The following is an 11,519-nucleotide window of genomic DNA, read 5'->3' on the forward strand; positions in this document are numbered from 1 at the left end:
CTCCGGGCCCCAGTTCCACTACTTTAAACTCCCCCCCCCACACACACACACCCCTATGCCTCAGAGCCTTTGGGCAGGCTCTTGGGACTCAGGGTACCTGTAAAGGAAATCAGAGGATACAGTCGTGGCCATGCAGATGGTGTCACTGAACGTGATTCTGCCTGGCTCTTTTTGTTTGTTTGTTTTTCGAGACAGGGTTTCTCTGTGTAGCCCTGGCTGTCCTGGACTCGCTTTGTAGACCAGGCTGGCCTCGAACTCACAATGATCCCTTGCCTCTGCCTCCTGAGTGCTGGGATTAAAGGCCTGTGCCACCACCCCCGGTTCAGCCGGGCCTTTCTATGTCCCCGCTGAGGGACTTGGGTCTCCGGGTTGAATCTCTGTCCCTTCCTGCGGCTCAACGTCGATTCCAGGAGTTTGACTTGGGCCGCCTGCTCCGGGGTGCAGCATGCTTTGCGGTGGGCTCCGGCTGGCACTCTGATGGCAGCCCCTCCTTCGCCCGCCTCTGACGGACTCTCTTCAACCTCAGGCTGTCCTGTCCTTCCCAGAAAGTGAGTCCATTGTACAGAGACAGAGACTGAGGTTCCGGGAGCTCCCCGGGCTCCTCGGGGGGCCTCACACCTGCAGGGAGGCTCTTCAGGCGCTCACAAGCCAGCATTGTCTTCCCCCAGGAGGCCCGTCTCGGGGCTGAGTCACCCGGCGGAACAGCCCTTGGTGGGGAGCACCTCTGCCCAGCCCTGAGGCTTGGGTGTGCCCTGGCATGAGGACAAGCTGCCAGGGGCTGGAGCCAGGGCCCCTTCAGGGCTGCCCACGGCCTGCCCGCCCCCGCCCGCCTGCCCTCCTGACTGTGCCCTTTGTTCTGCTGTGGATGCTGGGGAACCCGTCCACCTGCCACGGATCCTGTCTCATTCGGCCATATGCACTGGAACCTGAAGCCATTTTTGCAGGCATATAAGGCACCAGGACAAAGGAGAAGAAGGACCATCAGAGGGCAGGCAATAGAAGATGGGCCTCTGTACATCTCCGCTACTCGGGAGACTGAGGCAGGAGGAGGGCAAGCACAAGGGCACCTTGGAAAACGTACTGGGTGTTTGTCTGAAAATCTAAAAAGAAGGCTTAGGGTGTCCGTGGGTTGAGAACTGATGGTTGGGAGTGCCCAGTGAGGGTCTGGGGGCGTGGTCAGGGTGGAGCCCCGCCTAGAATCCCCCAGTGAGGAGCCGGGGGCGTGGTCAGGGGTGGGGCCCCGCCTATAATCGCCAGTGAGGGGGTGGGGGCGTGGTCAGGGGGTGGAGCCTCATCTAGAATCCCCAGTGGGGGGCCGGGGGCGTGGTCAGGATAGAGCCCCGCCTAGAATTTCCCAGTGAGGACCTAGGGGTGTGGTCGGAATGGAGCCCCGCCTAGAATCCCCCAGTGAAGGGATGAGGACTTCCATGGCGGCGCCATCCCCTGTAGTAGGTATTGAGCAACAGACACAGTTTGCATCTGGTTACAAACAAATTCCAGCAGTTGGTTCAGAGGATTGTGGCCTCGTCTCTTAGTGTAGGAGAAGAATGGTTTGACACTGGGCTTTTCCACCCTGGACTTGGCCAGGGGCTCTTGTGAGTCAAGAGAGCTGTTGGGGTGGGGAGTGGGAGTGTGCATGTCAGGACCTTCAGGGGGCTCGGTGGAAGTGACAGAGGTTGCCTTAGGGTTCGTGAGAAGGAGGAAACGGGGAGCAGGGGTTTCATGTTTGAGGCTTGTGGCCTTGAGGTGGAGCCAAGGTACAGCCAAGAGAAGCTGGGTAAAAACTGCCTGAATGCATAGAGTAGCCAGTATCACAGCCGATCCCCAACACTGGACAGGCCTTGCGCCAAGTCGAACCCCAGTCTTTGTTTTTCTATTCCTTTTCCTTTTGTTTTATTTAGAAAGAGTCTCATGTAGCCCAGGCTGGCCTTGAATTCACTAAGTAGCCAAGGGTGACTTAGATCTCCTGATCCTCCCTTCTCCGTCCGGGATGCTAAGATGATGGGTTATGTGGTTCTGAGAATGGAACCCAGTGGTCACACGTGCCCTCCGTGTACCCTGGTTCTACCCCCTACCCCCAGCTCTGAGCTCCGTTTTAAAAGAGTAGGCTTATATTTATTTTTATGGGTATATGTGTGCCTGAGTGTATGTATGCACCACAGTGCGTGCAGGTGTCCTCAGAGGCCAGAAGACGACATCAGGTCCTCTGGAACTGGAGAGTTACAGCTGGCTGTGAGCCGCCATGGAGTCACTGGGAATTGAACCCTGGTCCTCTGGAAAGTAGTGCAGCTCTTAACTGCTGAGCCAGTTCTGCAGCCCTGACCTATGACCCAGCCCTGGCCTCAAGGTGAACCCCAGGCCCCAAACCTGCCTTTAGTTTGAACGTGAACCCAGCTCCTCTTGATGAGGATGGGGATTAAGGAGACCCACTGTGGTCCCCAACCCCCTCCCCGTGCGCCAGAAGGCCTTGTCACCTGCCTAGGAAAACAACAACAGCCTTACTCCTGGCCAGGTGCCTCAGGCCCTGACTCAGGTCCCTGGAGGCCTGCTCTGCCACATTCCAGGACAATATGAACAAACACTGGGCTCCTCCCTGTCAGCCCCCACAGGCACTGTCCGGCCTAGTGACCCCAGGGGAGGCACAGCAGGGGACAAGGAGCCCAGCCTGGTTTCTACCTACACACCAGCACGATGCAGCGCATCCCGGCTGACTTCTGCTTGGTGAGAAGATGCCCCTTCAGCTTTCAGACAACGTCAGGGTGCCCACCTTCCTCCCAGAAGTTGCTCTCGAGGACTGAGCAAACCATATGCTATTTACCTGGGGAAACTGAGGCTGGAAATCAGGGGTCCCTTGCTGGAGAGTGGACTGGGTTTCTATGTCAATTTCTCCTTGTCTCAACTCACCTACCTACAAAATGAGGGGAAAGAAGTCCAGACTATTCTCTCCCGCAGGGCCAGAGGGCAAAGGTCAGAAGTCACTGGTGGCCAGCTCCTTGAGGCACAAAGGACCTGCTGTGAGTGGAACCAGACTGTGGGAAGATGTCGGGGCGAAGAGTGACAGACAAGGACTCCATTTGACATCCTGGAAAGGGAGACCCCCACAGGCAGCAAAAAGAAAGCCCCTGAGACCACATAAGATACACAGGACACAGACACCCCCAAACCCATAGCTGAACTCAAGGTGAACACTCAAGAGCTGGGGCACCCTCAGGGCCCGGGAACCGCTGGCAAAGGCAAGTCACCCACGAATCGCACCAACTGACCAACAGACTCACGTCCCCCATCGGTGCAGGTCACCCTGATGGGAGCCAGCTTCCCAGCCTCCCACGGTGCCCCAGTTCAGTTCTGCAACTCCAAACACCCAGGGGCAGTGGAGCGCCCTTAGTCTCATGTCCTTCTTGCTCATCTGTGCCCTTGGGCTGACCTTGCCTGTCCCATTCCCTCCCAGCTGGCCTGTTCGCACGCTACAGCCCCTCACAGGGTTAAGTCCCCTCTCCCAGCCTCTGAGTAAATCCCTCAAGTCCTCAGCGTAAGGAGCTGGCCACCAATGACTTCTGACCTCTCAACACTAATCTCCAGTGGCCATCGGCAGATCAGCCCCCACCAAAGGCAGGAGCACCACACACTGCCAGTTACAGGAGCACCACACACTGCCAATTACAGGAGCACCACACACTGCCAATTACAGGAGCACCACACACTGCCAATTACAGGAGCAGTACAGCACTGCCAATTACAGGAGCACCACACACTGCCAATTACAGGAGCACCACACACTGCCAATTACAGGAGCACCACACACTGCCAATTACAGGAGCACCACACACTGCCAATTACAGGAGCACCACACACTGCCAATTACAGGAGCACCACACACTGCCAATTACAGGAGCACCACACACTGCCAATTACAGGAGCACCACACATTGCCAATTACAGGAGCACCACACACTGCCAATTACAGGAGCACCACACTGCCAATTACAGGAGCACCACACACTGCCAATTACAGGAGCACCACACACTGCCAATTACAGGAGCACCACACACTGCCAATTACAGGAGCACCACACACTGCTAATTGCAGGAGCACCACACACTGCTAATTACGAGAGCACCACACACTGCCAATTACAGCAGCACCACAGAGTGGAATGCAAGCTCTAAGGTTCCGGCTGGGGGGCGGGGCTGGTGAGATGGCGCAGCTGGTAATGGTGATTGCAGCTGAGCCTGACCACCTGAACTCGATCCGAGGCTCCACACAGAAGAAGGAACAAACTGATTCCCGCACTGTGCTCTCTGGCTAATGTGCACGTGCACAAACAAAACCTTTTTAAAAAATATTTTTTAATAGCTGGGCATGGTGGCGCACGCCTTTAATCCCAGCACTCAGGAGGCAGAGGCAGGAGGATCTCTGTGAGTTTGAGGCCAGCCTGGTCTACAAAGCATAGTCCAGGACAGCCAAGGACAGACAGAGAAACCCTGTCTGGAAAAAATAAAACAAACAAACAAACAAAAAGATTTTTTTGTTTTGTTTTCCGAGACTGAGTTTCTCTTGTGTGGCCCTGGCTGTCCTGGACTCACATTGTAGACCAGGCTGGCCTCGAACTCACAGAGATCCTCCTGCCTCTGCCTCCTGAGTGCTGGGAATAAAGACGTGTGCTACCATGCCTAGCCAAACAAAACCTTCTGTTGAAAAATAAATAATAAGGGGCTGGAGAGATGGCTCAGTGGTTAAGAGCACTGTCTGCTCTTCCAAAGGACCCGGGTTCAATTCCCAGTGCCCACAGGGCAGCTGACACCTGTCTCTTTCTCCAGTTCCAAGAGATCTGACACTTTCACAACAATGCACATAAAAAATAGTAAAATAAATTATTAAAAATAAATAAATAATGTTGATGTCTCCCAAGGAATTACACCCAAGAAACATGCTCATTCACACACACACTCACACTCACACACTCACACACACACACACACACTCACACACGCACACACACACACCCCACACCACACACACACACACACACACACTCACTCACTCACATACACACACACCCCACACACCACACCCCCACACACACACCACACACCTCCCACACCACACCCCCCCCCCCCACCACACTACACACTCACACACACACTCACACACACACACACACACACACCCCACACAACACACACACACACACCCCACACACCACACACACACCCCACACACCACACACACACACACACACACACACACCCCACACACCACACACACACACACACACCCCCCACACACACACACCACACACACCACCACCCCCACACCCCACACACCACACACACACACACACACTCACACACACACACCCCACACACCACACCCCCCCAACACACACCCCACACACCTCCCACACCACACACACACACACACACACTCACACACACCCCACACACACACACCCCACACACACACACACACACACACACCCCACCCCACACACTCACACACACACTCACACACACACACACACACACCCCACACCACACACCTCACACACACACTCACACACACACACTCACACACACACACTCACACACACACACACACACACACACACCCACACATCACACACACACACACACCCCACACACCACACACACACCCCACACACCACACCCCCACACACACACACCACACACACCACACACCACACACACACACACCCCACACCCCCACACACACACACCCCACACACCATCCCCCACACACACACCCCACACACCACACACACACACACACACTCACACACACACCCCACACCCCACACCCCCCCACACACACCCCCCACACCACACACCACACACACACACACACCCCACACACACACCCCCACTCACACACACACTCTCACACACACACACACACCCCCACACACACCACACACCACACACACACCCACACACACCACACACCCCACACACACCACACACCACACACACACCCCACACACCACACACACCCCCCCCACACACACAGAAATTGATTGATTCCAGGCAGGGTGAGGAGGCCTGCTTGGCTCTTAGGGTCTGAGTTCTAACTCTAACGTGTTCGCACTGTGTGACATTCGGCCGGAGCTGATCCTCTCTGCTCTCCCCTCTCAAGCCCCATGTCAGTGCTCTCAGACGTTCTCAGATGCCAAGAGGCCAGAACCATATTTTCAGATGGGAAAACTCAGGGAACCCTATAAACCACATCCCAGGGTGTCGATGCGTACCTCAGAGGCCAAGGGAAGAAGAGTCACGCAGGAATGTGCCATTGTTACTGGCACCACAGTGCCGCCTTTACACTGGGGTCTCCTGGATCATCTACTGGCCTGTGGAGGAGGGCGGTGTCAACCTCACCACCCTGCTCCCCCCCCTTTTTTTTTAAAAACTATTTAAGGATTATTTATACAGTGTTCTGCCTGCATATGAGCCAGCAGGCCAGAAGAGGGCGCCAGATCTCATTATGGATGGTTGTGGGACTTGAACTCAGGACCTCTGGAAGAACAGCCAGTGCTCTTCACCTCTGAGCCATATCTCCAGCCCAGCTGTTCTTAACACATGACGACCTCAGCGTCGAGCACACATGGTTCTTCTTGTCCCAAGCATTGCCTTTGGCTGAAGAGAAACGGGCTGCAAAGTATGCAGGAGGCACACGGGCCTCCTGTGGTTGTGCTGTGGAGCCCAGCGAGGGGTTCTGTAAGCGTGAGCGTGTAGGCTCAATTTTCTTAACCAATATATTTTATTATGGACTTATTAACTAGCGTAGGTCACTTATAACCTGACTAACCGAAACAATAGGAAAAGAGGATTAAAGAATACAATAACAAAACCGTAAGGATATCAGTTCCGAGGTACGATTTTCCTGGTGTAATCTGCAGAATTTTTTCTGCTGGAACGTGGAGTCACCACGGAACCTCAGCAGGAGCCAGAGCCCCGAAGCCTTCCCTCAAGCGGTTCTCTCTAGGAGCATCTCGAAGTGGAGCACTAAACAGCCAAAACTACCCCAAGTCTCCAAAGGCCCCGCCTCCAGTTCTGGGCTCATTTATATATCTCCTCCCAGAGTCTGTTCATGGATCTTTTCAGCTGGCAACAATCCAGCTCCGGCACAAGGTGGTTTGTCTTCTAGTGGATTAACCTCACCTGTTCTCTCACAAGACTGTTTATCTCTCTTTCATGAGTGTATGTGTGTGTGTGTGTGTGTGTGTGTGTGTGTGAGAGAGAGAGAGAGAGAGAGAGAGAGACAGACAGACAGACAGACAGACAGACAAAGAAACAGAGACAGATATGTGGCCAAAGATACACACACACACACACACACACACACCCCTACACACAGTGAGAAAGACAGAGAGAAAGCTGGTGGCTGGTGGGCAGGAAATGTCCACACTCAGCTGAGTTCCCTGTATTCTGGGGTCTTTGTCTTCTTCCCAGGGCAGGAAAAAGGTTCAAACTCAAAGATATAAGAAAAGATGGCACAGGGAGGGATGGCGCTGTGTATGGTGGCTCACGCCTGTCATCCCAGCACTCAGCAGGCTGACTGAAGCATTGAATCACCTGTTACAGGCCAGCCTGGGCTACAGATTTGCTAGCCTGGGCTACAGAGCAAGACTACATCTCAAGCAAATAAACAGCAGAACAAAGCACCCTGAGTATAGCTAAGCATCGAACACTCCCAACTGCAGCCAAGGAGGAGCTGAAGGCAGAGAGATGTGACAGTTGGACAGAAAAGATCTTGTCTCATTAAAACACTTCAGTGTTTGTATCCTTCACAAAAAAAGAGTTCCTGCAAATCAATAAGAAGAGTAAAAATTTAGAACAGGGTAGTAAAAACAAAGAGCTGGGCGGTGGGGGTGCATGCCTTAATCCCAGCACTCTGGGAGGCAGAGGCAGGTGGATCTCTGTGAATTCGAGGCCAGCCTGGTCTACAAAGTGAGTCCAGGACAGCCAAGGCTACACAGAGAAACCCTATCTCAGAAAAACAAAACAAAACCCAGAGAACATTAGAACATAGGTCTGAGGCTCGGGTCTAGTGGGCAGAGCACTTGCTCATCATGCAGGCCCAGCACTGTGTAAACCCACATGGTGACACACACCTGTCACTTCTGCACTTGAGTGCTGGACATAGGAGGATCAGCGTTCAAGCTCATCCTCAACTACATATACATAGGGAGCTTGAGACCAACCTGGGCTACATGAGACTTTGTCTCAAAAATAAATAACTACAAATAGCCACTGGATGAGCAGGAATGTTATCCTGGCTCTTGGGAAAGCTGAAGCAGGAGGATCATGAAGGCAGCCTGGGCTGTCATACATGAAATGAGGCCTCCTCCTACACAAACAAACAGAAATGTCAAAATGTTCAGATATTACTGATGTTTAGAAAAGTGTAGATGCCGGGCATGGTGGCGCATGCCTTTAATCCCAGTATTCAGGAGGCAGAAGCAAGTGGATCTTTGAGTTCGAGGCCAGCCTGGTCTACAAAGTGAGTCCAGGACAGCCAGGGCTACACAGAAAAACCCTGTCTTGAGAAAAAAAATGTAACATCCAAGAGAGAGAGAGAGGGATGGAGAGATGGCTCAGAGGTTTAAGAGTATTGTCTGCTCTTCTGAAGGTCCCAAGTTCAATTCTCAGCAACCACATGGTGGCTCACAACCACCAGTAATGAGATTTGGTGTCTTCTTGTGGTGAGCAGGCACATGTGTGGGCAGAATACTGTATAAATAATAAATAAACCTTTTTTCAAAATGAAAAAAAAAAGGGGCTGGAGAGATGGCTCAGTGGTTAAGAGCACTGCCTGCTCTTCCAAAGGACCTGGGTTCAATTCCCAGCACCAACATGGCGGCTGTCTGTAACGCCAGGATCTGACACCCTCACACCAATGTACATGAATTAAAATTAAATAAAATATTTTTAAGTGAAAAAAAGAGAAAAGGTTCATTGAAATAAAATAACTAGTGTCCCTTTAAGCACCCCAAACACCGCCCATCTTTCTTAACATTTTTATAGGTTTATTTTGGGGGGCAGGCTTTTCCCTGTATCATGTGGGTGCCTGGTGTCCACAGAGACCAGAAGGGGATGTTGGAGCCTCTGGTGCTAGAGTTACAGAGGGCTGTAGGCATAAGGTTATTGTGCAATTCAAATGCTGATTTCTGTATTCACCATATCTTGTTCTGAGAATCTCCTGTCTCAATTTGTATAAACACTGCTCCCCAATTGTTTCTTTGTATGCCAATAAACCAGTTTACAGCCAATTGCTGAGCAGGGGAGAAAATAGGGCCGGGCTCCTGCCAGCCAGTGGAGGAGGAGCTAGAGGAGGAAGCAGGGAATCCAGCCACTGGCAGAGGCGCAGGAGAGATGAAGGAGATTCAGCTGGAACAAAGAAAAACAAAAAAGCAAGCAATGTGGGGATTTTGGCAAAGATGGAGTCAGGATAACAGGGAGGGTTAATAACAGACTTAAACTGCTCAAGATTGTGTTGTAAAGCTCTATAAACAAATGCAAAAGTCTCAAATTATTTGTGTGATAGCCGGGTTAAGAAATAAACTTAGGGGCTGGAGAGATGGCTCAGTGGTTAAGAGCGCCACCTGCTCTTCCAGAGGTCCTGAGTTCAATTCCCAGCAACGACATGGTGGCTCATAACCATCTAATGTAATCTGATACCCTCCTGCAGATAAAGCACTCATAGGCAACAAATAAAATAAATAAATCTTTAAAAAAAAAAAAAGAAATAAACTAAGGGCTGGAGAGATGGCTCAGAGGTTAAGGGTACTGACTGCTCTTCCAAAGGTCATGAGTTCAATTCCCAGCAACCACATGATGGCCCACAGCCATTTATAATGAGATCTGTATATATAATAAATAAATCTTTAAAAAAAGAAAAGAATATAAAAATAACTGTCACAAGGGCAGTGAGCCACCATGTGGGTACAAGGAACTCGAGTCCCCCCTGGGGGTGACCGCCTGCTCTGCCATGTCCTGCTCCCTTCTGATTGAGTGACTATGTAGAGAAACAGAGTAGAGGGGCTCCCTTGCGAGCCCAGGCTAGCCTGGGACTCCCAACCCCCTCGCCTGGGCCTGGCGGGCATCTCAGGCTTGCTCACATTGCTTGGCTGAAGGGTAAGTTTTTATGAAGATGAAAAATAAAGTATGGAGAGGAGGGGAGCAAAGGAAGAAATGTTGGGGTGCTGAACAGAGGCCAGCTGCCCTGGAGGGAGGGACTTCCAGCTCTCTGTGTTTTGATTTGAGAAGTCGGATCCACAGCTAGTTCATGGTGGTTTAGCTCTCCGGTGTGTTTCCTGGGCTGTTTTGGTTGGTTGGTTGGTTTTGGGTTTTTGTTTATCTCTCTAGGACCATGGGGGTTTGCCTGTGGAGGTCAGAGGTCAGAGGGTCAGAGGTCAACCCAGGGTGCCTCCCCAGATTGCAAACCAACTTACTTATACATTAAAAAATAAATAAATAAATAAAATTATACATATATATATGTGTGTGTGTGTATATGTGTGTGTATGTGTATATATATATGCCGGGCAGTGGTGGCACGTGCCTTTAATCCCAGCACTCCAGGTGCAGTGAGGTGGGGGGCTGGGGAGGGGGTGGGAAAGTGTGGTGGGGGGTCCGAAGGGGGGAGGGGGGCCAGAGGATCTTTGAGTTCCAGGACAACCTCGTTTACAGGGCTAGACAGTCACTATCTAGACCTTGCCTCAAAATGAAGAAATAAAAGGATAAATAGAGAAATCAAATGTCCTCCTTCAGTGTCTGCGTGGGTGGCGGGCGCATGCGCCACCGCGCGACTGTGGAGGTGAGATCATTACGTGGGCTCGGGTTTTGACACTGGGCATCTTACTGAACTTGGGGCTCCCCAGTTCTGCTAAGCTCAATGGCCAGCAGTCCCTGGGGGCTTCCAGCCCTGTCCCCCAAGTGTGCACAGTCACCAGCCTCTTATGTGGACTGTGGGGCTTATAAACCCAGGATCCCAACCCTGCATGGCAAGCAGTTTACTGCACGACCACACTGTCACCCTGTCACCCTTCCTACTTTTCCTTTTTTCTTTCTTTTCTTTTTTCTTTCTTTCTTTCTTTCTTTCTTTCTTTCTTTCTTTCTTTTTGTTTATTTTTTATTTTTTATTTTTTTGATTTTTCAGAGGCAGGATTCCTCTGTGTAGCCCTGGCTGTCTTGGACTCGCTCTGTAGACCAGAGCGCTGGGATTAAAGACGTGGGCTACCACGCCCGGCCATGTCTGGTCTTTTAGGCAGCAGAAGAAACAGAGGTCAGCCAGGTCCCAGGCGGTGGAGGCTGAGGGCCTGCAGGTGTCTGGGGATGGAGAAGGGGCAGTCCCTTCGAGGAGCCTGGGAGCCTAGGGGGGCCCCCTAGGGCTGCACAGGAGGAAGTGGCCTGGCCCTGGAGGCTGGAGAGATAGGTAGATGCGCAGAGGCTAAGGACACTTGCTGCTCTTCCATTGGATCCGGGTTCTGATCCCAGCACCT

Source organism: Acomys minous (assembly GCF_964271855.1).
Source record: "Acomys minous genome assembly, chromosome: 9".
Taxonomy (NCBI): domain Eukaryota; kingdom Metazoa; phylum Chordata; class Mammalia; order Rodentia; family Muridae; genus Acomys; species Acomys minous.